The following is a 27311-nucleotide window of genomic DNA, read 5'->3' as shown; positions in this document are numbered from 1 at the left end:
AAAATACAAAAGATCAGCAAAAAGAAGAGCTGGCTTTTTGAAAAAAAAAAAAAACAACAAAAAAAAAAAACCAAAATTGACATATCACTAGCCCAACTAACCAAAAAATGTGAGAGAAGACCCAAACCAATAAAATTAGAGATTAAAATGAAATGTATCTAGAGATTCCACATAAAAAGAATCATCAGAAATTACAACAAAAAGCTGTAGGCCAACAAATAGGGAAACCTTGAAGAAATGGCTAGATTCCTGGACCCATACAAACTTCCTAAATTAAGCCAGGAAGACATAAACCCTATACAAGAAATAACCAAGATGGAAATTGAATCAGTATTTAAGACCCAGCAAAGCAAAGCCCAGGATCAGATGGTTTCGCTTCTGAATTCTTCTCAAGTTATTCAAAACAATTGAAAGGGAGGGAATCTTCCCAAACTCCTTCTAAGAAACCGGCATCACCTTAATTACTAAACATGAAAAAGATAACAAGGAAATAGAATCACAAACCAATTGTCTTGATGAACCATAAGTACAAAAATCCGTAACAAAATCCTAGCCAATTGAATCTAACAAAACATCAGAAAGATCATTCCTCCAGAGCAAGTGGATTTATCTCCAGTATGCAGGGATGGTTCAACATTTGCAATCAACGTGATAGGACACCTTAATAAATTGAAGAACAAAAAACATATTATCTTAATAATGCAGGGGAAGCATTTGATAAAATACAAGGCATTTTCATGATGAAAACTTTAAGCAGATTGGGCATAGAAGGAACATTCCTCAACACAATCAAGGCAATTTATGACAAACCCATGGCCAGTATCATATTGAATAGCGGAAAGCTAGAAACATTTCCAGTGAGATCCGGAACCAGACAAGGATGCCCACTCTCATTGCTAATCAATATAGTCCTGGAACTTTTAGCCAGAGCCACTAGGCAAATAAAGAAATCAAAGGGACACAAATTAGGAAGCAGGAAGTCAAACCATCCCTATTTGTAGATGACATGATTCTCTATATAGGGGATCCAAGACTCCACTAAAAGACTATTGGAACTCATAGGAGACTTTGGTAAAGTGGCAGGATAAAAAATAAACCAAAAAAAAAAAAATTAATAGCCTTTCTATATGCAGACAATGCCAAGGCTGAAAATGATCTTTTCAGAACAATACCAATTACAATAGCTACAAAAAAAAAAAAATACCTTGGAATAAACCAAGGATGTCAAAGAAGATCTCTATGATGAGAATTACAAAACATTAAAGAAAGATATAGAAGATACAACAAATGGAAATGGAAGAATCAATATCATCAAGATGTTTATACTATAAAACAATATAGATTCAATGAGATACCAATCAAAATATGAAGGACATTCTTTTCACAAATAGAAAAAGTGAGGCTGAAATTCACATGGAAACTGAGACCCCGAATTAATTAGAGATTTAAAGTAATTTTATATGATAAAAATCTGGATGAATCACAATGCAAGATTTCAAGACATACTATAGGGCATTTATAATCAAAACAGCCCAGTACTGTTACAAAAACAGGTAGTCCAGAAATCAACCCACACATCTACAACCAACTTATATTTGAAAAAGGAGCTAAAATCAACCCCTGGAGCAAGGACAGTCTCTTCATCAAATGGTGCTGGGAAACCTGGATCTCCACATGCAGAAGTATGAAGCAAGATCCCTACCTTATACCTTACACAAAAATCCACTCAAAATTGATTATACACCTAAATCTATGACCTGATACCATAAAATTACAAGAGAACATTGGGGAAACCCTGGAAGACATTGGCATAGGTAAAGAGTTCTTGGAAAAGACCCCAGAAGCACAATCAAAGTCAAAATTTACAAATGGGATTTTATCAAATTGAGAAGTTTCCATATTGCAAAAGAAACACTCAGCAAAGTGAAGAGGCAAGTGAAGAATGGGAGAAAATATTTACAACTATGAAACTGATAAAGGATTAAAACCAGAATATACAGAGATCAAGAAACCCAACAACAACAAAAAAACCAACAACATATTTTAGAAATAGGCAAATGACTTAAATAGGCATTTTTTTCAAAAGAAGAAATCCAAATGGCCAACAGACACATGAAAAAATGTTCAAGATCACTAAATTGTAAGGGAAATGAAAATCAAAACCACAATGAAGTTTTAGTTCACCCCCATTAGAATCACGTTTATACAGAAATCAACAAAAATATGCTATGGATGCTGTGAGTAAATATGTACCCTAATCCCCTAATCCACTGTTGCTGGGAATTTAAACTGGTCCATCCATGGTGAAAGATAGTATGGAAATACCTCAGAAATATGAACATAGACCTACCATAAGACTCAACCATCCCACTCCTGGGAATTTACCCAAGTGAAATAAAATCATCATATGAAAGAGTTACCTTTGCCCACATGTTTATTGCAGCTGAATTCACAATAGCTAGGACATGGAATCAACCCAGATGTCCATCAACTAAAGACTGGATAAAGAAATTATGGGATGTGTACATCATGGAATATTATACAGCACTAAAAATGATATCTTGTTGTATGCAACAAAACAGATAAAACTGGAAAACATCAATACTTAGTGGAATAAGCCAGTCCCAAAAGGACAAATACCATATTATCCTTGATCTGTGATAATTAATAAATCATCTAAAAGGTAATCTACAGAAGTGAGAGTGACACTTTGAGATGCAATGTCTTTGAACAGCCCTTGTCTTGATAACTGAGGAACAGTTTCTTTTTTCATACTATTTATTGAACTCTTTACTTAGTATAGTTAATTGTGTGTATATGGAGTTAATTGAAAATAGATCTTATTAAAAATAAGGATGGGAATATGAGTGGGAGGAAGACGTGTGGGAATGTGGGTGGGAGGGCAGACACGGTGTTAAGAATCACCATGTTCCTAAAGCTGTACTTATGAGAAGCATGAAGTTTACATTCCTTAAATAAAATGCTTCTGAAGTCAAATAAAAATATGCAAGACAGGAGAGTACCAGATAATTGATTACATCTTTCTATTGAACTTTTTATAATTCCCTTTGTAAAAGAGGATTATGGGTTTAAGAAGTTTAAGATATTAGAGATTTCAGAGGCATAGTAAATTATTATATATAAATAATATAAATATTTATTTATATTTATATATATTATATATAATATATATATTATATTTACATTTATATATATTTATATATATTTATATTTATTCAAAATATAAATCAATATTTGTTTAAATATTAACCAAGAGGGGCCGGCGCTGTGGCATAGTGGATAAAACCTCCATCTTCAGTGCCAGCATTCTGTATGGGCATCGGTTCGAGTTCTGGATACTCTACTTCAGATCCAGCTCTCTGCTATGGCCTGAGAAAGCAGTAGAAGATGGCCCAAATTCTTGGGCCCCTGCACCCACGTAGGAGACCTGGAGGAGGCTCCTGGGTCCTGGCTTCAGATTGGCACAGCTCTGGCTGTTGCAACCAATTGGGGAGTGAACCAGCAGATGGAAGATCTCTCTTTCTCTGTCTCTCCTCTCTGTGTGTAACTCTTTAAAATAAATAAATCTTTAAAAATATTAACCATGTAAAATATACAATGTTATTTTAATGAATTTCACATTTCAGATTTATGTCTAATTTTGATTCCATTTATGCCCACTCTTACTCATTGATCTTACTCATGGAAAGATGAGTAAGAAATGATGGGTACATATTTGATCTCTTTCAGTGATGGAAGCTCCCTTCTGAAGTTATAAGATTAATAAAGTTTTAACAAATCAATATCTCTTCCATGTATTCCTATGGCTTTTTACAGGAATTTAGAGTCCTATGATCTTTTGCCTTCCTTTTTCCAGAGGATCCAAAACATATTGGAATAAATAGCCTCTTCAGGCATGAGGAGGTAAATGTCCCTCAAAAGTGTACCCCAGATTCACTTTAAGGCTAATGGTGTTTATAAAGACTTCTTTAGTATATTTTCTTTAACAATATCTAGCATCAGCTGACTATGTGCTTTATATGAAATTTACAGGTGTTATTCTAGACTGTACATTCATAGCAACTTTCTGGATCTAACCAAGAACACATAAATCAACACACACATGCAATGTTACTATATTTGCTAATAACCAACAGGTAGCCAAAATAACCGATTTTAATTAGACTACAGCTATAGTTTTGTTTGTTTGTAAAGCTCTTCCACTTCACATCTTAAATGCCTGAAAGTTAGGCTCTGTCTCTGTTTAGGTAGTAAACCTCAGAGGCATTCATTCAGTTGAAAAGTGAAGAATTTTCAATCCCATCAAGGTGGCATGTACCAATGCCATCTCACTAGTCCAAGTGATCAATTTCTGTTCACAATTGATCATAATGATAGGAATAAGAGTCAAAGGGATCACATAAACAAGACTAGTATCTGCTAATACTAACTGATAGAATAAAACAGGGAGAGAACGATCCAACATGGGAAGCGAGATACACAGCAGACTCATAGAATGGCAGATGTCCTAAACAGCACTCTGGCCTCAGAATCAGCCCTTAAGGCATGCGGATCCGGCTGAAAAGCCCATGAGAGTATTTCAGGCATGGAAAGCCAAGACATTCTGGCAAAAAAAAAAAAAAAAAAAAATGACCTAAATGAAAGATCTCTGCGAGTGAGATCCCAGTGGAAAGAACAGGTCATCAAAGAAGGAGGTACTTTTCTCTGAAGGGAGGAGAGAACTTCCACTCTGACTACAACCTTGTCTAAATATGATCAGAGTCGGTGAACTCAAAAGGCTTCCATAGCCTTGGTGACTCATGACAAGAGCCTCGGGTGATTACTGATGCCATAAACAAGAGTGTCAATTTGTTAAGTCAACAACAGGTGTCACTGTGCACTTACTCCTCATGTAGGATCTCTGTCCTTAATGAGCTGTACATTGTGATTTAATGCTATAACTAGTACTCAAACAGTATTTTTCACTTTGTGTTTCTATGTGGGTGCAAACTGTTGAAATCTTTACTTAATATATGCTAAACTGATCTTCTGTATATAAAGAGAATTGAAAATGAATCTTGATGTGAATGGAAGGGGAGAGGGAGTGGGAGAGGAGAGGGTTGCGGGTGGGAGTGACGTTATGGGGTGGGGAGCCATTGAAATCCATAAGCTGTACTTTGGAATTTTATATTTATTAAATAAAAGTTAAAAAAGAGAAGTATTTTTAGTAGAACAACCTATTTTCCTTTCAATTTCAATATTGGTTTGAATCAACTGTTGGTCACAATTCAGGTGTAGCAGCTTTAGTATTAAATACTTGCCAACTTTCCAACAAATCATTTTCCTGCCGAGACTGTTCATGGCATTTTCTTCCCATTATTTATCACATTATGGCATCCAGACAAAAAACATTCTCATAAGCTCTGGTCTTTTCTTATTTTAAGTTAATGTCAATAGGAGAACAAGAATTTAGCAAATGCAACCCTTCTTTCTGTAAGGAACACAGATAACAGATGCATGAAATCTGTTCATTAAGGCTTTACCACATCACACTTTTGAAAACTGCACCTCACCAAACCTGATTTAACTTCTATTCCCATCAGTATTTTTTTAGATTGTCTTTCTGGCTATCTACCATTTGTTATTTATATATTGCTAATATATCACTTACCACATAAATTTACTTATTTAAATATAGTTAACATTAAAATAATACATCGATTTATAACCATTTTATAGATATAGATACATACTTATTGTGTGTCTTCTACCATCAAAATGTTAATTCATGGTAAAGGAAATTTTTTTTCTATTGCATGCTCACCCCCCTGGATAATAACTAGCAAAACATGTGCATTTTTAAAATGTTCATTAAATGAATTAATGAAATTATTACCTCATTTTTATTTCTCAGCTAAGCTTTTATTACTTTAAGTGTAGGATGCTTAAGGAGAAAGTAACTTGAATTTTGGATGAATAAAAAATGGAACTCATGGCTTGCATATCAGCAAAAACAACAGGATAACATTTAATTGTACAAAGGACCTTTTTAATTCACATTATCTATATACAATATGAAAGCAAGATGGAAGGAGCATCATTTCTCTAAAGTCAGAGAATCACGCTTCTCAGAGGTTAAGTATAGTAAACCATCGTAAGGTGGTTTTCCATTAATTGTAAAAATATTACCTACATAATTTTAAATCTTTAAAATTTAAGACATATTAGTATATCTAATATTATTAAAATATGTTGGCATTGGAAGAGAGGAGGAAATTGGTGGCTCAAAACACTAAGGAATAAGAAAGAAATGGCCATGCCAAGCATCTGACTTGATCTGCACACATTGCATACACATTGCAACATGTGTTGAAGTGTTATACCACACCACCTAGAACACCTAGAAATGTATAAGTATTGTGTGTTAACACAAAACAAATTAGAAAATCATGTGTTACCATCAATTTTAAGGCATTCTCTTACTCAATTATAAGTGGAATAACTCATGCTAAAAGTATGTAACATTGTTCACCTAACTCTAAGTTCTTCCCTATGCTTTTGTAGTCCTATAAGAGGAATCACAGTTCATTATCCATTATCAGGATAACTCGAGAAGTAGAAATGGGCATGTTAATGAGCTCCTTGATGCCACCTTTATCCAGGTAGATACAAATGGACCAGTATTAATTATTGAGTCCCATTGTTCTTTTTTTTTTTTTTTTTTTTGACAGGCAGAGTTAGTGAGAAAGAGAGAGAAAGGTCTTCCTTCCAATGGTTCAACACCCAAATAGCCGCTATGGCCAGCGCGCTGCATGGATCCGAAGCCAGGAGCCAGGTGCCTCCTCATCGTCTCCCATGCGGGTGCAGGGCCCAAGCACCTGGGCCATTCTCCACTGCACTCCTGGGCCACAGCAGAGGGCTGGCCTGGAAGAGGGGCAACCAGGACAGAATCCAGCACCCTGATGGGGACTAGAACCCAGGGTGCCGGTGCCACAGGCGGAGGATTAGCCTAGTGAGCCATGGCGCTGGCGAGTCCCATTGTTCTTTAATGATAACATTGGTTGAGTGTACAACCATATTTTTAAAGGACTGACACACCCAATAACATGTATAGGCGGTTACCCGCTTTTCTTCCAGGCAGTTTATATGAAAGTCTCTCAGTTTTCATTCTCTTTCAGGCACGTTATATAAACATTGCCAACAACAACTGCACAATTAGGATTTGAAATTTAAATCCAATGTTTCAGGCTACAATCAATAATATTTCACCATTTTGTACTTTTTACAGTCATCTCTGACATAACCAGCATGCAATCTAACAAAACTGTACACCAATGAAACTCAAAGACATCTGCCTAACAGCTTTATTGAGTATCTGAGCATTTCTCTGAAACTTTTCCCCATATCCCCTGTGGGGGAACAGATGCAGCTACTGTGTAAAGCATGTATTAGGGTTAGAGAACACTTTGCTAGAAAGAAATTCCAAATGCAGATAAATATTCTTTAGCTTGCTAACTGTGCCTCAGTGGGTACAAATCACATCCTACTACACAGTTACAGGCTAAAAAGAGCACACTCTGTAAGACAAGGATGCTATGTTGAATAAATTAAAGTTTTTAAGATTTCTTTTCTTATATTTAAATTGTTTAACTTTTGCTTGTGCTCACATTTAAATAAATCTTTGCCAAGAGGGATTATGAGACAATTATAAGAAGCATTTTTGGTAATATTTTGAATACTTCAAATTCACAGCACTTTTTTTTTTCTTCTTTAAAAGGATGGAATAGCAGTAAAAGTTATGTTTTAAACAATTCAAAATAACAGAACAGGACACTAAGTGGGCACTTGTGTTCACTATTGGGGAGGATTTTCAGATAGCTCACTCTCTAGCTACCTGTGTCTCTACTTGTGTCCTCAGGTAGCCCACTCCTTACCTGTGTCTCAACCTGTGTTTTCAGGTAGCCCACTCTCTTCCTATATCTCTACCTGTGTCTTCAGGTATCCTACTCTCTACCTGTGTATCTACCATGACGATTCAGTGTTTTATGTTCTCAGTTAGGGGTAACAAATTATCCAACTGACGAGTTCTGGAGAAAAATATTAGCCTGCTTTCTCTTCTTTCTTCCAATCTACTTATGCCACACACTGAGGAAGCCTGCAGTCTAAGATGGGACAAATAAACTCCTTAGATTCAGAGGTGCCTTGGCCAGACTGCTTTGCCTAATAAATTATGTCTTCATGATGGGCTGGGCTTACACAGAAAAACTAAAAAGATGAAAAGTTTCTAGAAACTCAAACAATTCATATTTTTACTTCTTTCTCCAAGTTCTCAACTTAACCAAAAGAAAATATAATTTTATTTTACAGTCAAGCACCATAGTCAACCACTTACAGGAAAATAATTTCATGAAAGAGAACAATGCCTCCAATTAGTCGGATTTGTTGAGATATTTATATTTGCACTTGTTTGGAAATGTAGTTCTTCCATGTTTTACTCAATACAATTATTCCAGCTACATTACTCTTATAAATTTTGAGGTTGGATGTTTAAATGACATTCAAAGAATATCAAAATATAAATAGGAACAGCAGGGACAGAATTTACCTCCTTATCCAAATTGGAAAGCAGAGTTAGGAGAAGAAACGCCTGGAACTGGCTACATCACTATCAAATAAATTAAAACTCTGAGCTATGTGAAATTGGGTTCAATATGCTGACAAATGAACAAGCAAGCAATGAGCAATCAAGCAACCTTAAGGGAACAGATTTGGACTTTGAACATAGCACAAAGAAAACAGAGGAAGAAGGTTGGAGAACCTGACCTGAAGGAACTCTGAAGAGTGGAGATTGCCTTTATGACAAATTCACTGCAGTGTGCATTGGGCAGCTGGTAAATTGGGGGAAGCCCTGATTCGGAACACGAAATTCTGGGGTTATAAAAACCTTTGTAATTTTAAGAATCTAAAGATTCTAAAGGGGTGCCCCGAGTTAGAAAGTGAGCTGCAACAAATAATACATGGTCCTTCAATTACACCTTGGTCCAACCCAAGATACTGCCCTTCTATTTTCTTTTGTTCATTTGTGTCATGTGATTTTGAATAGTATGTGTTGATTTTGTAAAATTTCATATTTAAAAAAAATAAACAGGTACAATATTTAGACTATCACATATTCTATAACCAGAATTTTAATAAAAATAGGTTTTCCAAATACTTTTCCATAAAAATATATCTCAATATTACATTTTGTCTAGTGATTGGTTATATTTCAGAAAAAATTCATGAGAGAACCTAAAATTTTATTTCCATAATAAACTACACTGATGTCAATTTTATGAATATGTTTGCACTTATAACAACAATTTATGGTTTGTGATATCACTTGAAGCTTCTAGTTTGGTCTATGATGGTAAACTCAAAAATCAAAAACTTATATTATTTACATGTAATCTTTCTAAGTGAAAAAGAAGGTTACTTGGAATATAAGAACATGATAATATTTTGTATAGACCCATATACACAAAAGCATGTGCAACTACAAGTGGCAAGGAGCTTACGTGTTAGTCTCTTAACAGTTCTTTTTCTTGGTGAATTTGATTATGGATATTTCAATGTGATAGTTTTTTCCCCAAAATACTTTTACAACAGCAAACAAATAAATAATGGAGAATTTTCTCCATTGTGAAAACATAGGTAATATTATTTCTAAATTAATGTGACACATGCTTGTCTTTTTCTCTGTTAAATGGTCTGGAAGACACAATGGATGCATTAACTTTGAGGTGTCTGTGTCAGCACGACACTAATATGCTGTCATTATTACCACTACAGAATTAAAAATTGACATTTACTTTCTTCTCATACACACACACACACACACACACGAGTTTATTTTCTCCCATTATGTATATTAATTTTTCTCAGAAGTCAAACATTAATTTCAATGTTTTAATTTAGTAAGTGCATGGAGCCCATAACAATTTTTCCAATTACCAATCTCTTATAAAACTCCCTGTATACATATTCTAAATTGTTAAATGTAAAATTCCAGTAATCTATAAAAATCCTGCTATCAGTAGCATCAAAGTAATCAGGTTCCATTTCTGATCTATTATTTCCTTTCGGAAAATTTTGGCTCATCATGGTAGTGAGATTATTTAATTAATAATTTCTGATTTGAGCTTTTATGCTGAAATATTTTGTTCTTCCTCAAAAAAAAAGACTTGTTATGGTATTGTTAAGCCCATATTTGGAGTTATTTTAATGGAGCATTGGAAAATTTAATTTACTTAAAACTCAACTTCTGGTACAAATTTTAATAAAGAGTATTTCAGTGAATTAGAATGGCTCAAATAAACTTTAAGCTTGTTATGATTTTTTCTCTGAAATGAATAGTGTGAATCTTTCAATTGTCAATTGCCTTTGCAGAAAAATGTTGAGTTTCACATTAACCAAATAAAAGGTAAAAAGGACAAAAGTTTCAGATTGTATAAATGGATCTGAATATGTATCTTCATTAATCATCTAGAGAGAAAGGAATTCTAGTGGGACTAAAGCTTCTGATTTGTATTGTGGAGACATAGCGTTTCACATCAGAAAGGAAGTTTCCAGGAGTACTTCAGAGTGAATGAGTTTCATATTGTCACATTTTTAAAAAAATTGAAATGATTCCAAAGAATTCAACTGTTGTATAAACATGATATATTCACTTATTGAAGATATTTTATCACTTCCACATACAATACAGGATTGAAGCAGACAGCATGAAATTAAGGTCTGAGCTGGATTTGCAGCCAGTACATGGTAAACACTGAATGGCACATATACGATTAATTTTCCCTCTTTACGGGACAGAAAATTTCACTCTCATAGGCTTGCTTTTTATTGTTTTGAAAGATTTAACACTTTGATAAGGTATGTAAAATGATATGAGATATGAATTACTTTTATTATAGCATTAGTTCAGATAAATCTTCTCAATGTTAGGTGAAAATGTAACTCCTAAGTTTTCAGCTACTTTACAGAATAACCAGAAAATGTGTTGCTACAGTACAGTATGACTCATTCAATTAGACAGTGAAATATGATTTACATGTTGTCAATTAGGAAAGAAAAAATTTGTGAGAGCCTTGTCATAAAAGGGAAATGTTTTCACAGTCAGTTTTATTTCAGAGCATTTAGTTAGGAAAAATTTAAAAGCTCAGATATTACTCAAGAAGTGCAATTTTCCATAATATTATCTCTCCTCATGTAATTATTTTATACATTTGACTGACATCTTACATCTTCCTCCATTTCATATAATCAGATTTTAAAATATACTTAAAATAGCATGTACATAAAATATACAATGTTTATTTTTATTATGTGAAATTACTCAAACTTTTTTCATTGTAATATTGAAAATAGAATTCTGCTTACACATTCAAAAATCAAACCCATCCAAAATCAAATAAACATTTTTCAGATATAAGCAGAAAACTCAGCTATTTAATAGGAATGGAATGTTCAAATGAATGACAGGATATAAGCATTTATTAATGTTCTAATATAAAAATAAAACTAAATCTGTTGCCTTTATTTTTATCTTGTTCAAAGTTTCTGTCCAAAACAAATCCTATGTAGTATAACTGTTATAATAAATATCATAATTTCCATGAAAGCTTTTCAAATGTCTTTCAAATACAACTAAGTTCTTAAAAAGAAACTGGAATTGCTTTGTATGTAGATCAAATATGGCATTTATGCTACTATAGAGAAAGCGGAACTGTCTTGAATTTATCTTTGAACTGTTTATTCACTATAATGAGTACCTCCACTGTATCACATTAACCTCATTAATTTGTCACATAACTTTTGGTTTTCTTAAAATAAAATTATTTCCCTGAGGGAGGGGATGAACAGAATATATCTCAATTCATATTGATATAATATCCAATCAAAAGCTTATTAACCAAACAATGCATTTTAACTTACATAATTAATTTTTATTATGTACTGATTTAATGGAGAGAGAGTTCTACTCCTCTGGTTCATCCCATAAATAATGCAATGGTTGTGGGGCCAAAGCCAGAAGTTAGAACTCAACTCTATCCAGGTTCCCCATATGGGCAGTGAGTACTCCAATACTGAAATTATCGCTGCTGCCGCCCAGAATCTGCACTGGCTGGGATTTATAACCAGAAGCTGATGCTGGAATTAAATGCAGGCACCCTGATGTGGTACTTCGGTTTCAAAACTAGGATTATAACCATTAGGCCAAACTCCTGCTCCTATATGATAAAATTAAGGAATTTTCATTGATAACTTACTATGATGTGTATATATAATACTAATCCAAAATATACATATTTGAAAGGCTGACTACAGGGTTGTAAACTATTGACCTAAATATATAATATTGTCTTTAATGTAGTAAGAATCCACTTTGGGGGAGGGGCATTGGCACAACGGGTTACATTGCTGCTTGCAATGCTGGTATTCGATATCCAAGTGCCAGTTGGAGCCCCTGCTGATGCAGTTCCCATATAATTTGCTGCCAATGCACCTGGAAAACCAGTGAGGATGACCCAAGTACTTGGATCCCTGCCACCCATGTGAGAGTCACCAATGGCTTTCCTGGCTCCTGACTTTGGCCTGGCCCTGACCCGGCTGTTGCAGCCATTCAGGGAAAGAACCAGGAGGTAGAAAATTTCTCTCTCCCTACTCCTTCTCCTCTTTTTCTCCCTCACTGTCACTTTGACTTTCAAAAAATCAAGTAAATTAAAGAACGTAACTCTTTAAAAAGTAATTTGAATACCATTACATGTTATAGATATATACTGATTTGCCTTACTCATTTCAACAGTTTTATACTTGCAAGACATAGTGCCTTCTAAATGTACACATTTTCTTTACACATTTGGTCCTTGAAAGCATTTGAATTTGTCATACTTACACCAGGATCTGAGATCACAACAGGGATGAAGGCACATCAACACACAGGACATAGCAAGGATTTTCAATCATTTTAGGTGACATAAGCAATAGATGAAAAGTAAGATGAGTATTCAATTCTGATTAAATGGAATATATATGCTAAGTGGAATGATACTTTGAGATCATATAACACAGGCAGTTTAGCTAATTTTGGGGGGTTGGAATATCTTAACTCTGGGTAAGAGACAAGCAGTACAAGAACATACCAGAGTTGATTAGACCATGAAGAATGAAAGAAAGGGAAGTCTAGGCATAAGGAAAAAATGCAAAATTCTTGAGGAAACATATTTGGAAAAATGCAAACATTTAACTATGGTATGAAAACAAAGGGCCAGAGATTTAGACAGCAAATAATGTGGCCATTTGAGAGGGAAACCAGGAGATGAAGATCTCTCTGTCCCTCTCGTAACAATTTCAAATAAATAAATATTTTAAAAATACTGTTTAGACCTGCATGGGAGACCTCTCTCTCTCACTAACTCTGCCTACCCCCACCCCAAAAAAAGTAAAAAAAATACTGCTTAGAATTTCCTTTCAGTAAAGTCTTCAAGTAGAAAATTGAGATTCCGTGTCTTAGAAAAAAACATAACTTTATTTTAATTTGCAACATTTTTTCATAATTCTTATAAAATAATTTTTCAGATCACTGATGATATTTATATATTTATTTTTCAAGTATTGTCCTGCACTCCATCAGTCAAAGAGAAAGTGGCTTAATTATACTAAAAATACTGAGGAAATACTTCATTTTCTTCCTGTAGCATTGCATAATGACAAAGAGAAGGTTTCCAAAATTTATTTAGCTATGATTCTTGTTCATAGCATTTACTCAAAAAGTTTGACTTGGTAATTAAATAACAAATCATTTTAAAGAAATGTTTAATATTTGATGAACTTGAACATTAAATACTAAAAACTTTTCTTCTGTGTTTTAGATTTTTGTATGCATTTTTGAATTGGAATTTTAAGACAAGATGTGGGAAGCAGTATCATCTGAACAGAAAACATTGAATCAGTTGTGAACAGATGTTACTTGCAATGGTATTGTGGTTTTCACCCTGAAAAGGTATTATGAGAGCAAGAACTCTACAGAAAGTATAGAAAGTCAAGTTCATACAAAGTTTAATGCTTATAATAGATGCACTCAAGAGACTAATACACAAGCTATGTGTTTATCTGAGTCAGTAACATTTTATGGCCATGTGTTTCTGTAAGATGAATAAAATACATCAATGTGAATTATTACCCTCTTTCTGCTGTGTTTTATGGTTTCGAGAACAACTGAATCACTTGGGATGGCATTTTTTTTCCTTTCCTTTAGCCAATGTTTTTAAAATTATATATAATAAGCTTGGCCAATGAATCCTCTACCCATTTATTATCTGATATTTAAAGAATTTCATTGTTGTCTTCTCTTCATGGAATTCCTATCAGATATGAGCAAGTCCATATGAATTTGGAAGTTATGATAAATTCTCTGCTTATGAAGTACTTGTTTTTTGAAAAAATGAAAATTCTCAGAAGAGTTTAATACTGATTATTTTGCTAATTATGTCACTTTGATATATATGAGAAATGTAAGAAAAAGATCATGTTTGCAGCTGGCACTGTGGCATAGTGGGCTAGGCCTCTGCCTGCAACACCAGTATCCCATTTGGGCGCCAGTTTGTGTTCTGGCTGCTTCTCTTCTGATCCAGCTCTCGCCTTATAGCTTGGGAAAGCAGTGGAAGATGGCCTAAGTGCTTGGGCCTCTGCATTTCAAAATTCAATAATTGTACTTAAACTATGTTTATTTAATGACTCATTTAAGAAGAACATAATGCTAGAAATCAGAACTATTTTAAAGTGATTTGTTTTCATATACAGATTTCTCTTTCCTGTATTTCCATAGGATTTTTCAGTATAGCCCAGGTAAAGTACTCAATCCATAATATAGATTCAACATATGCTTTTTGGTTGTGGTACTGGGGTTTATATGTTTTTCATATTCATAGTCTATCACTGCCTTAGTCTATTTTCTGTTGGTATAATAGAATACCTGGGTCTGATTACTTCTTAAAAAATAGAAGCATGTTTAACTTACAGTTCTGAAGGCTCGAAGTCCAAGCTGGCTGGCTGCATCTGGTGAAGGCATTGTGCTATATCCTAACAGGGAAGAAAGCAGCAGGTGCCTGTGGAAGAGAAAAAACATGAGGGTTAGCCTGGTTTTATGCTACCCTACCCTCAGCATGACTAATTCAATCATATAAGAGCTAATCCAGACCCATGATTAAGATATTAATCTCTCTTAATAACCTATTTACCACTCACACACCACATCTCCCAATATCACATTAGCAATCAAATGTCAACACTAGATTCAGAAAGGACCAATCATATTCAAAACAAAACAATTATATAGCAACAATGCTTATCAAAAGATACACATTTTCAAATAAAATTTAATATTTTTTAATTTCATGAAGATATTCTTGACATGAGAAGTCATTGTTTACATTTATTTTGAAATATAATTGCAAAAATGAAAATAGAGGCAAATATTGTTTGCTTTAAAAAAAAAGCCCATCATTCCTTATAGTTAACAAAATCATGGCTACTGACACTGATCCCCCCCTCTCCAATTTTTAACCACACTGAAACAAATGTCTAATTAATGATTTATTAGTGTTTGCTAAATGTTGACCTTGGCACTCTTGAGGGAGAAGCAAATTACAAAACAGATTAAGAGACCACAGGCAAGAGTGCCAGTCTGTAACCCAGCCTGGCACCCCCCACCCCACCCCTAGAGCTAGCACTGAGGATTAGGGAAATAATTGGTGTGCCACCTTTTCTGTGAAGTCGCTTGATTCTCATTCAATTCAGCACTTTCGACTTTGCCCTGTCGGGATAGTACTGCTTAACTGAGCTCAAAACAAGTGCTTATCATTTTTTTAATCAAGGAAAGTAGCACCTTCCTTTTCATACAAAGGTTTGAGGACAAACTTTTAAAGAGTTAAAAACATTGATTCCTAAAGCATGCGGAGATTAAGCAAAGCAAGTAGCACATGTATCGCCTTCCTATTTTTGTACAACATTTGTAAAATATTTTTTCAAGACTGGATGATATGAAATGTATAGGAAAAAAACCAGCATTTATTAGGTTAAGTTAAATTTGAATAGACTCCAATATAAATGAAAAACACAAAATATTAGAAACAACCAATTCAAAACTTAAATTTAGTTCCTAGGTATGATAGAACTATCAGTGAGATTTCAAATGGACAGAATGTTTCCATTAAACTAATAATTAGCTGAAAATGTGAACTACTGGAAATGCTTTACTTCTTTTTATTAAACTATGATATCCACTTTAAATTTTTATTACCATTTGAGTACACTATTTTGAAAGATACTCAATTTCAAATTAAAGTTAATGAGAGTCCAATAAGCTGCTCAACTATTCAAATTGACTTGTTACTATTTCTCTATTTATGGCATATATATTTAACATAATATTGGTGAATTCCAAACATATGGCAGTAGAGTTTGTATACAGGCAAATCTTACTAAGTTCCCTTTTTGTCTAAGTGTGACCTTCAAAGAAATTTTCCTCTTCTCAGTTATCATAAGCATCTTGTAACATTTTTGTTACATTTTCTATTATTTTATGTTAAAAGTAAATATGCTTCCTAAAGTAAATTAAAGGTCAAAGAGGGATTTAAAAAAGTCATAGCTTTTCCTTACTTCTGTATATTTGCTCTCAAAGCAGTGAACATAAGTTTGGTGTGTGCACCTATATCATATCCCATACTCATATAAATATAGAATGATAAACCTATCTAGAGAGTTCATATTTAACATTTAATGAAGTACAGCACAGTCATATATGCAGTTCAATAAATTATCACAACCCAATGCCTACACAACCATCACCCAGTTAAGAAACAGAACACTGTCCAGAAGCTGCCTCTCATTATCACTACCTCTAGTCACACTGCAAACTTAATCATTATACTGGCTTTTATGACCATTTTTAATTTTAATTATATTTTGGAATTACATATAATCATACAATATTATTATTTCTCACATCTATTTTTTTTTTTGACAGGCAGAGTGGACAGTGTGAGAGAGAGAGAAAGGTCTTCCTTTTGCCGTTGCTTCACCCTCCAATGGCCACTGTGGTCTGCGCACCACGCTGATCCGATGGCAGAAGCCAGGTACTTCTCCTGGTCTCCCATGCGGGTGCAGGGCCCAAGGACTTGGGCCATCTTCCACTGCACTCCCTGGCCACAGCAGAGAGCTGGCCTGGAAGAGGGACAACCGGGACAGAATCCTGCGCCCGACCAGGACTAGAACCCGGTGTGCCTGCGCCTCAAGGCGGAGGATTAGCCTAGTGAGCCGCGGCGCCGGCCTACATCTATTTTCTTTTGCTAACTATGTTTGTGAAAAGTTGTCATTACATAACGTGATAGTTTAGCACTTAAAATATTGTTTGGGATTCCATAATGTAATATACCACAATTTATTGTTCATTCTAGTATTGTTAAACGTGGGAAGTTTCTGATTTAGGATGTAACAGGGGTGGAATTGTGTCTCTTCCAAAGCTTATATGTTGAAGCCCTAATCCCAAAAGCCTCAGAATTTTTTTTTAACTTTTATTTAGTAAATATAAATTTCCAAAGTACAGCTTATGGATTACAATGGCTTTACCCCACCCCCATAATTTCCCTCCCACTCGCACCCCTCCCATCTCCTGCTCCCTCTCCCATTCCATTCACATCAAGATTCATTTTCAATTATCTTTATATACAGGAGATCGATTTAGCATATATTAAGTAAAGATTTCATCAGTTTGCACCCACACAGAAGCACAAAGTGTAAATTACTGTTTCAGTACTGGTTATATCATTACTTCACATTGGACAACACATTAAGGACAGATCCCACATGAGGAGTAAGTACACAGTGACTCCTGTTGTTGACTTAACAGTTTGACACTCTTGTTATGGCGTCAGTAATCTCCCTAGGCTCTAGTCATGAGTTGCCAAGGCTATGGAAGCCTTTTGAGTTCGCAGACTTCAATCTTATTCCGACAGGGTCATAGTCAAAGTGTCAAAGTGGAAGTTCTCTCCTCCCTTCAGAGAAAGGTACCTCCTTTGATGGCCCCGTTTTTTCTACTGGAATCTCACTCACAGAGATCTTTCATGTAGGTCTTCCCCCCCCCCCCCCAACAGAGTGTCTTGGCTTTCCATGCCTAAAATACTCTCATGGGCTCTTCAAGCAGATCTGAATGCCTTAAGGGCTGATTAAGCCTCAGAATTTGATATTAGATGCCGCAAAGGTCTTTACAGAGGTAAGCAGGTCAAGATGAAATCATAAATATCATTAGTATCTATAGGTCTATTTATAAAAATCATGATATATTGCAAACACCCATCAAAATGGCCAAAATTAAGTCTTAATACTTGTAATACCTTTTCATATTGAAAACATGAAGAAATGGGAAACCCTTCACACTCTTGGAGTAAATTGTCACAGACACTTTAATACCGGTTTGGCATTATGTACTGAGGTTGAGCTTATAGACTTCCTATGATGTACCAGATCTACTTTTATTGATCAACCATCATAAATACCTGTCAATATATGAAAAAGAATTTAAGAACATTACTCTTAATAGTCCAGTATTCACTTGCTAGGTCTTCCATAAGTAACACCATAAATTGGATGGATAAACATATTTATTGTCTGATTATTCTAGGAGCTAAAAATCCAAGATCAACGGTTTGGTAGTAGTGCTGCTTCCTTCTGAGGGCTGTGGGAAAGGATCTGTTCCAAGTTTCTTTTCTAACTTCCAGCGGTTCCAGGCCATCTTCTGCTTTCTTTGTCCTGCATTCTTTTTCACATGATGTTCTACCTGTGTACTTCTGTCTCTAAACTTCCAATCTTTAGAGAGACACCAACTGTAAGACTGGTTGATTAAGACTCAGCTTAGTGACCTCATGTCAACTTGATTATCTCTGCAATAAAGGGCCAAATTCCTGAGTACTAAGGGTTAAGATGTCAACATACGAATTTTGAGGCAACATAATTCAACCCTCAAGTCCTAAACTGGAAACCTGCGAATACATTCTTCTATGAAGTTGGGCCAGGATGAAGCCCAAAGCCAACTATTCGAGCCATCACCTGCTGCGTTTCAGGGACACATTAGCAGGAAGCTAGAATTGGAAATAGAACCTGGACTCTAACTCAGGCACTCTGTTCTGGGATACAGATGACCCAAGGAGCATTTTAACTACTGCAACAAACATTTGCCCCAGTTTGTGGCAATTCCTTATAAATTCAAAGACTGAGCCCAACACTTGTCAAAAGTCTGATAAATAATATCTCCTGTTCTATTTTTGCATTTAATTACCTGAAGAATTGATTTTAATTTTAATGAACAGATTTTTTTTTTTTTTTTTTGACAGGCAGAGTGGACAGTGAGAGAGAGAGACAGAGAGAAAGGTCTTCCTTTGCCGTTGGTTCACCCTCCAATGGCCGCCGCGGCCGGCGTGCTGTAGCCGGCGCGGCGCGCTGTGGCTGGCACACCACGCTGATCCGATGGCAGGAGCCAGGTGCTTCTCCTGGTCTCCCATGGGGTGCAGGGTCCAAGCACTTCGGCCATCTTCCACTGCACTCCCTGGCCACAGCAGAGAGCTGGTCTGGAAGAGGGGCAACTGGGACAGAATCTGGCGCCCCGACCAGGACTAGAACCCGGTGTGCCAGCGCCTCAAGGTGGAGGATTAGCCTATTGAGCCGCGGCGCCAGCCGAACAGAACTTTTAAAGAAGTAAAATTTATGAGGCCAGAGCCTTGACGCAGTAGGTTAATCCTCCACCTGAAGCATCTGCATCCTATATGGGTGCCAGTTCTAGTCCCGGCTGCCCCTTTTCCAATGCAGCTCTCTGCTGTGGCCTGGGAAAGCAGTAGAAGATGGCCCAAGTCCTTGGGCCCCTGCAACCATGTGGGAGACCAGGAAGAAGCACCTGGCTCTTGGCTTTGGATTGGCACAGCTCCGGCCATTGCAACCATCTGGAGAGTGAACCAATGGAAGGAAGACCTTTCTCTCTGTCTCTCCCTCTCACAGTCTGTAACTCTACCTCTCAAATAAATAAATAAATAAAATATTTTTAAAAAAAGCATAATTTATATCTGTGATTTAAAAATAAAAAAACTAAGAAAATAAATAAGAGAAAGTTTCTAGACCACAAAAATTACAAAGATATTCTCTTCCAGTAAAATCTGGAATATTATCTTTAATACATTTTTAATTTTTTTCTTTATGGTATACAGTGGGAGTGAGATTACATCAGTTTGCCTATGAATAAGTAACTGCTATCAAGGCTTTTAATATAAAGCTGACCTATGGTAACATGCATGTTTCAAATCCAAATTCCATATATGTATGAGTTTGCATCTGCATTTTTCCCAATTTTCTATTATGTTTTGTTTTACTGTAGAAAGCTATCTCAATTACTAAAGTTTTAATAAATCTTCATTCATGCACATATTTAAGATCTGTTACTATTAAAATGAATCCATAGACACTTTGGTGAGGATAGATGATTTGCAGTAGAGTCTGCAAATGAGCAAGGATATTTACACGTCTATTTAGATCTTTTCAACTTTTCTTTGAAAATATGTCCTCACAGAAACTATCAATAATTTATCTAATTTGATATATTACTGGGAATCCTCTAGTTTGGAGGATTTCACTAAAGTAAACTTTTCTATTTTTATTTATTAATATTACTTGTATACCCACATATTAAAAATTTTTGTATACAATGTATATTCAGAAAATATGCTAAAATCACTGATTAAGCCTAATAACTGTGCATTCTTTTAACATTTTTACATAAAAATGTCATCCGCTAAATTATGGAAGATTTTCCTTGGGAAATCTTAATCCTTTAAATTTGTTTTTCTTGCCTCATTGCATAGATTAGAATCTTTATTTTAAAGAAGAGTAGTGCTAATGGTGGGTATACTTGTCTTGGACTGTTTCCCCTTAAGTAACATAGATGCTATTAACATTTTACAGACATCCTTAATCAGATGAACAACTTTTTCTCTGATTCCTAAGTAGTAAATGGTTTTAATCATGATTATCTGTGAAATTTATTAAATGTTTTTCTTGCATCTACTAACAAAGTTATTTCAAATATTTAACCTTTATTTTCATTTTGTTACTTTGCTTGATTTTTGAAATTTTTTGAAAAAGCAGAGAAACAGAGAGAGGGGGAAAGGCATATTGCAACAGCTGGGACTGAGCGAGGCCGGAGCTGGGAGCTGGGAGCTGGGAGCTCATTCCAGGTCTCCTACATGGGTGGCAGGGATCCAATACTCGAGCCACCCCTTTTGTTTCTTAGTGTGCACTTAGCTGGAAGCTGAGATTGGGAGTGGAGCCAGGACTCAAACCTAGGCACTCTGATATGGGATGTGGGCGTCGCAGGCCGTATCTCCCATGCTAAGTCAAAATTTGGCCCTCCATATGTTTTTGGTATATGTTACTTAGCATAATTTGCTATGTGTATCTTTGTATGCAGTGTGTTTTCATACACTGCCCAATTTTGATAGCATTCTGTCTAGAATTTTTGCATTTGTATTCAATGCTGAGCTTCACTTCTAATTCCCACAACTGCCCCCTCATTTTATGTCCCTTTCAAATTCTGTCTGGGTTAGCCTGACTTTGTAAATGGAACTAGGCAGTGCCTTTTCATTTCTTCTCAGGAAGAGTTTCTAGGTTCCGCATTATTTATTCCTTAAATATTTGAAATAGGTTACTGGTGTCATTTTCTGAGCCTGAGGTTCCTTTGTGTGAAGTTTGAATAATGCATTCTATGTAAAATGTGCAACTTTCTTCATTTTCTTTGGACTTTTGGGTTTTTGATTTTCTTCCCCTCTCACAAAGTTGCTCTGAAAATATGTCCATTTCATCTAGCTTTACAATTTACTAATATAAATTTATTCACAATATCCACTATGATTAATTTAATTTCTACAGACATATTCTTTATTCCATTATATATTTTCTCTTTTATATTAAATCAATTTTCCTTTTCAGGTAACTAAGTATTTTTGAAGAAATAATTTTTAACTCATCTTTTACTACGTTATTTTCTTTTATATAACTGAAGTCTGATTTTTAATAATTTCTTTCAGGGGCCAGTGTTGTGCTGCAGGAGGTAAAGCTACTGCTTGCAATTCAGTCATCCCATATCAGATGGCTCAAGTCTTGGCTATCCTATACCCTATCCAGTTTCCTACAGATGCACCCAGGAAGGCAGTGGGTACATAGGAAATTGAGATTATATCACAGTTACATGTACTAGGAAAAGAGACCATATTTATTTTAAAATGTGCTACAGACAAGAAAGCTGACATGGGAAATGGATAAGATAGAGGTACTTTCCTAGATTCTCATAAAAGCTTTTATTCTGGGAGCAAAGATTTCCAGCTTCATGATCATCCCCACCTGTCATACTCTTTCTGGTCATAGAAATAGTGAACAGATACTGACCAAAAAATAACTAGGACAGTATGAGACTCAGTTAAAATTAGTCCATTTCCTCACTTTGAAAAAAAAAATCATGTCTGGTCTCTAAGCTCATGTAAATCAGATTGCAATATTTACTTTATTTCAGAAATTTTTTGGAATTGCCAATCATGTTTATCTTAAATAACTTAAATATGTGATATGAGACTAAAATGTGACTTTAATGATCTGAATTAGTTTTGAGAGAAAAATAAGTATATGGATGAATAAAATAAATTCAAGGGAATTCGGGTGAGTGCTACATAATTTATTGGATCTAAGAGGACAGAAATAGACCCCTTAACTGTAGAAGAATTGAATGTCACTGGATCCTACTGCTTCCTAACAGCTTAATCGTTAAATAAAATACATTATATTTCATTTTGCTCCATTAAGAGTCATAGTCCTATATATTATTTTAGACAATAAAGGAGGTAATAAAGGAAAATAAATTTTGTACAGCTTTATTTTATGTCAGGAGAAGAAATAACAGAATTGAAAGAGCTTGTTGTAAATACATCTGAATTATCAGAAAAAAATTCTGTTTAACTTCTATGAACCACATGATTCAAATGAATATTTACTTCTTATAGGAAAATAAAGTGCCTGAATTCCATACACTGAAAATATTTTTCTTGCAAGGTTATGCATTGTCGTTTTTAATATAACCTTTCATGCCATTTCACAACACGTTGGCAGATCTCAAATAGTAATGTGAATTAGTAAAATACGCCAAAGAAAATATTCATTAAGAATAGAATTAAATTTATGTGGAAAGATACCCATTAAATGACTTAGACTTTACCATATATCTTGCACTATTCATTAGAATCCATTTTCTTACCTTTAGTATTTGTTCTGCCTCATAGTCACAATCTTTTTGGAAATTACCATTTTGAGTACTTCCTCATAATCTGCATTTTATTAAATGTTAATGTAATTGCAAAAATAAATGAACCAAAGCAAATTGTTCACAGAAAAGATGACTCATTTGAAGTTATGTGGACACATTTCACTGAATTTTAAAGAAAGATGAAAATGCACAACCTTTCATTTCACAAAATTAGAAAGTATGGAAGGGTGTATCTTCCATTTACGAAGTCTTCATTGTGCATTGGCATTCCTACTTAGAAATGATATAGTTTAGAATGAAGTTAATTCATCAAGCAGACATCTCTCTTTGACAGAGATGTCCAATGGCAAGGGCTGAAAGAAATTAAAAATACTAGAAGATAAATAACAAAACTTTTTCCAATTTGAAATGTTTGAATTTTAGCATGAAAGGGATGATACTTTTAATTTTTTTTCTTGTTTTCATGCTCTTAGACAAAACTTATCTATGTCTAGAATATGTAATATTAATTTCTTTGGAAGTTCTCACTTTAGATTTACTTGATAACATTGGCAACATACATTGCTCTGAGTTTTCAAATTCATATAATGAAGATAAAAGAGTGTTGGGCTGGCACTGTGGTGCAGCAGGTTAAAGCCCTGGCCTGAAGGGTCGGCATCCCATGTGGGCGCCTGTTCTAGTCCCAGCTGTTCCTCTTCCAATCCAGCTCCCTGCTATGGCCTAGGAAAGCCGTGGAAGATGACCCAAGTCCTTGGGCCCCTGCACCCATCTGGGAGACCCAGAAGAAGCTCCTGCCTCCTGGCTTCAGCTCAGCTCAGCTCCCACCATTGCGGCTATCTGGGGAGTGAACCAGTGGATGGAAGACCTCTGTCTCTACTTCTATCTGAAACTCTGCCTTTCAAATAAATAAATATTTTTTAAAAAGATAAAATAGTGTTAAGTATGAAAGGTGAGACATGAATAAAATTTAGGGAATTTTAAAAAATCTCCTAGTTAAATTTGATAACTCCTGACCATGTATTTAACAAACATAATATAGCTGTATGTTTCTATTAAATACAAGTATTTGGAACTCTGTGTGATGATGCTAAACATTTTTTGCTCTCCAGAAAAACAAATGGTTTAAAAGTCATTTGTATACACATGGGCATCTATATAGAACAATACTGAAGGTGATTTTTAATTTGAAAAATACAAAATATAAATTGCCATCTCACGCTGCTTCGTGCAAATGCACCTCCAGTTCTTCCCCTAAAAACTAATAAAGTATCATTATTATGTAGAGAGCACAGCTCTGGACAAGCCAAGACCTTCATCTCTGTCCCACATTGTTTCCATTATAACATTATCTATTTCTGTATTTCTGTATTTCTTCACCTCCAAACTTAGTGATCTAAAGCATCAATATTTTAATCACCAATCTGCAATTGTTCAAGGTTTGGTATGAGTAGTTCAGCCATGTTGGTTGAGGAAGATCAATTTGGAATTACTAGCTTTCAGAACTGTGTATCCCCATGGTTGCCACATTCATTCTGGCATTTGGCTGGGAGCTCAGGTGGGGCTACAAATCAGGGCCCTTGGTTGCTGTTGTTTATGGCTCAACAAATCATGGTGGCTGTGTTATAAATCTATGGAAATAAGATAAACCGAAAAGAACCAGGTGAAGTTCTCTCATGAGCTAGCTTTGGTAAACAAATAGTATCATTACTGCCATAGTAATAATCTCACCCACTTTCCGGGGATGGAAACATATAATCCACCTTTTGTAGGAAGAGTGTCAAAGTAAGATGTGTGAAGAATGAGTAAGAGATGTGGTCCCCATCATCCTTGAAAAATGCAATCTGCCATTATCAGATGTCCTTACCTTTATTTATAACTCATTATTTTGATCTTTGGCTTATGAACTTGTTAGTACTATCACCTCCCAATTCATTTCAGACAATCCCTATTTGTTCTTGTTATATCATCCCTTTCAATTTGGTACTTTTTCCAAATTTTTAGTTATAATAAAGTTACTAATGTTTGCATCAAAATAATCAGGGAAGTATGTGGTATATCTCTTTGCCAGAGTCTCTTCTAATATGGTAAAACACAGTAAAGTCAATAGAATTCTGACTTTAATAGAAAGTTAAGTGATGCATGATAATAAGTTATCTAATGCTTTAAAAATTAACCTATAAATATAATTCCAATTGTTATTTCATATATGTATATCTTGACATTAAAGCTCTAGACACCCAATTCTACAAAATAAAAATAATAACTGCTATTATAAATTCAGCTAAAAATTTCAAGATTTAAAATGTTTTTAGTAGAAATATGAACACCACTTTGGTATATCTCAGCAAGATTAGAAACATTATCTTCTTACTAAATCAATGTATTTGGGAGCTTATGTTGTGGCACAGCATGTTAAGCTGCCGCCCATGATGTCAGCATCCCATGTGGGCACTGGTTCCAGTATCTGCTGCTCCATTTTCAATCCAGCACCCTGCTAATGGCAGAAGATAGCCCAACTGTTTGGGCCCCTGCCACTCAGATGGGAAACCCAGAGGGAGCTTTTGGCTCCTGGCGTCAGGCTGGCCTAGTTCTAGCCTTTGCATTCATCTGGGGATTGGTCCAGCAGATGGAAAAAATCTACCTCTCTCTAGGATACCTCCCTTCCTCTGTGTAACTTTTTCAAATAGATAGGTGTATCTTTTTTAAAAAAAAGTAAAAAATAAATTTTGAATTGTAGTACATAAATTGTTGTATTCAAGCAATGATATCCTACCAGCAGAAATGAAAGTTGTTACTATTAAATTGTAAATATTATGTGTACGTGCTTCTGTGTGTGTACAGACCTAGTGATTAAATTTGGTTTTGTTACAAAAATGGTATGAAACATTCAAGTTAAAAATGAAGAAAAATAAGATACTCATTTTGACAGAAAAACATTCTGATTTGCATTAAGATGAAATGAGTACCTATTATTTATAAATTTATGTTATTATGCTTCTGAACATCTTTAAATAGTATTTCTATCTTAACAATGGTGTATCAAAAGAATTCAGGCCTTTATAAATGAGCAACTTCATGTCAATATTTCTGGATTGCATGGGCTTCAAGCTCAGCAGGAAGATAATGTTTTCTTCATTCAATAACTCAGCAGGTGTTCATTAAGCTACTCATATGTGCCTAGAACTGGGATAGATTCCAAAGCAAAACAGTGAACAAGACAGACGAAAATCCCTGTCCCTGTGGAGCCTGTATTCTAGTGGATAGAAACAATAGTAAACACAATGAGTCACATGATAAAGCTCTAGAAAAAAAAAACAGGGCATAAACTAGAGATTGGGAAACTGATTATGGGTGTGGGGAAAATTTGCCATGTATATAAAACAGGACAGGTCTAATGAGAAAATTGAGATTTTGAGAAAAGGTATAAGAGAATTCCAGGAAGATGTCTATGAAAGTGTTCCAGGTAGAGTAACCATTGCAAAACTCAGAGGAAAGAAGGAATTCAGGAATTTGCTGTTTATTTTCTGAGAGTTTTTATACTTTTATTAATATAGAGAGAACAGATTTCACATGTTCCATAGGTACAGTTGCAAGAATACAACCACACTTCCCTCACTCCCGTCCTATCCCATCCCCCTCCCTCCATCCTCTCTCCATCAGTTTTTGCAAAGACATAATTTTAATCCACTCTATTTTCATAGACTTAATTCACCATTAATCATAATGTAATATATAGAAAAACAAGGAGAGAAGTGTGGCTGGAATATAATGTTCAAGAGTATTGGGAGATGAAGTCAGACACAGTGGGAAAAAGAAACCAGTTACGAGGAATTTGTAAAAATCGCAGCTGGAAATTGTTGAGTTTGAACCAAGTTTTAAAAAGGCTGTTAAAGGATAAAAAGTGGTTCAGTTCCATGTT

General features: G+C 35.0%; 1 long non-coding RNA gene across 1 annotated transcript in view; it reads right to left on the bottom strand.

The window, feature by feature from the left end:
* LOC103351201 (uncharacterized) overlaps positions 1-15567 on the bottom strand; it is a 112953-nt gene extending 97386 nt beyond the window's left edge. The window contains exons 1-2 of the long non-coding RNA XR_011380465.1: positions 15474-15567; positions 15062-15149 (exon numbers count right to left, since the gene is read on the bottom strand). This is a non-coding gene — a long non-coding RNA (uncharacterized lncRNA). The remainder of the gene's footprint in view (positions 1-15061; positions 15150-15473) is intronic.
* Positions 15568-27311: the final 11744 nt, after the last annotated feature.

The sequence above is a fragment of the Oryctolagus cuniculus genome, chromosome 12, assembly GCF_964237555.1.
Source record: "Oryctolagus cuniculus chromosome 12, mOryCun1.1, whole genome shotgun sequence".
In the NCBI taxonomy this organism is placed as follows: domain Eukaryota; kingdom Metazoa; phylum Chordata; class Mammalia; order Lagomorpha; family Leporidae; genus Oryctolagus; species Oryctolagus cuniculus.
The sequence above is the reverse complement of the archived record's forward strand: the minus strand, read 5'-3'. Positions and strand labels throughout refer to the sequence as shown.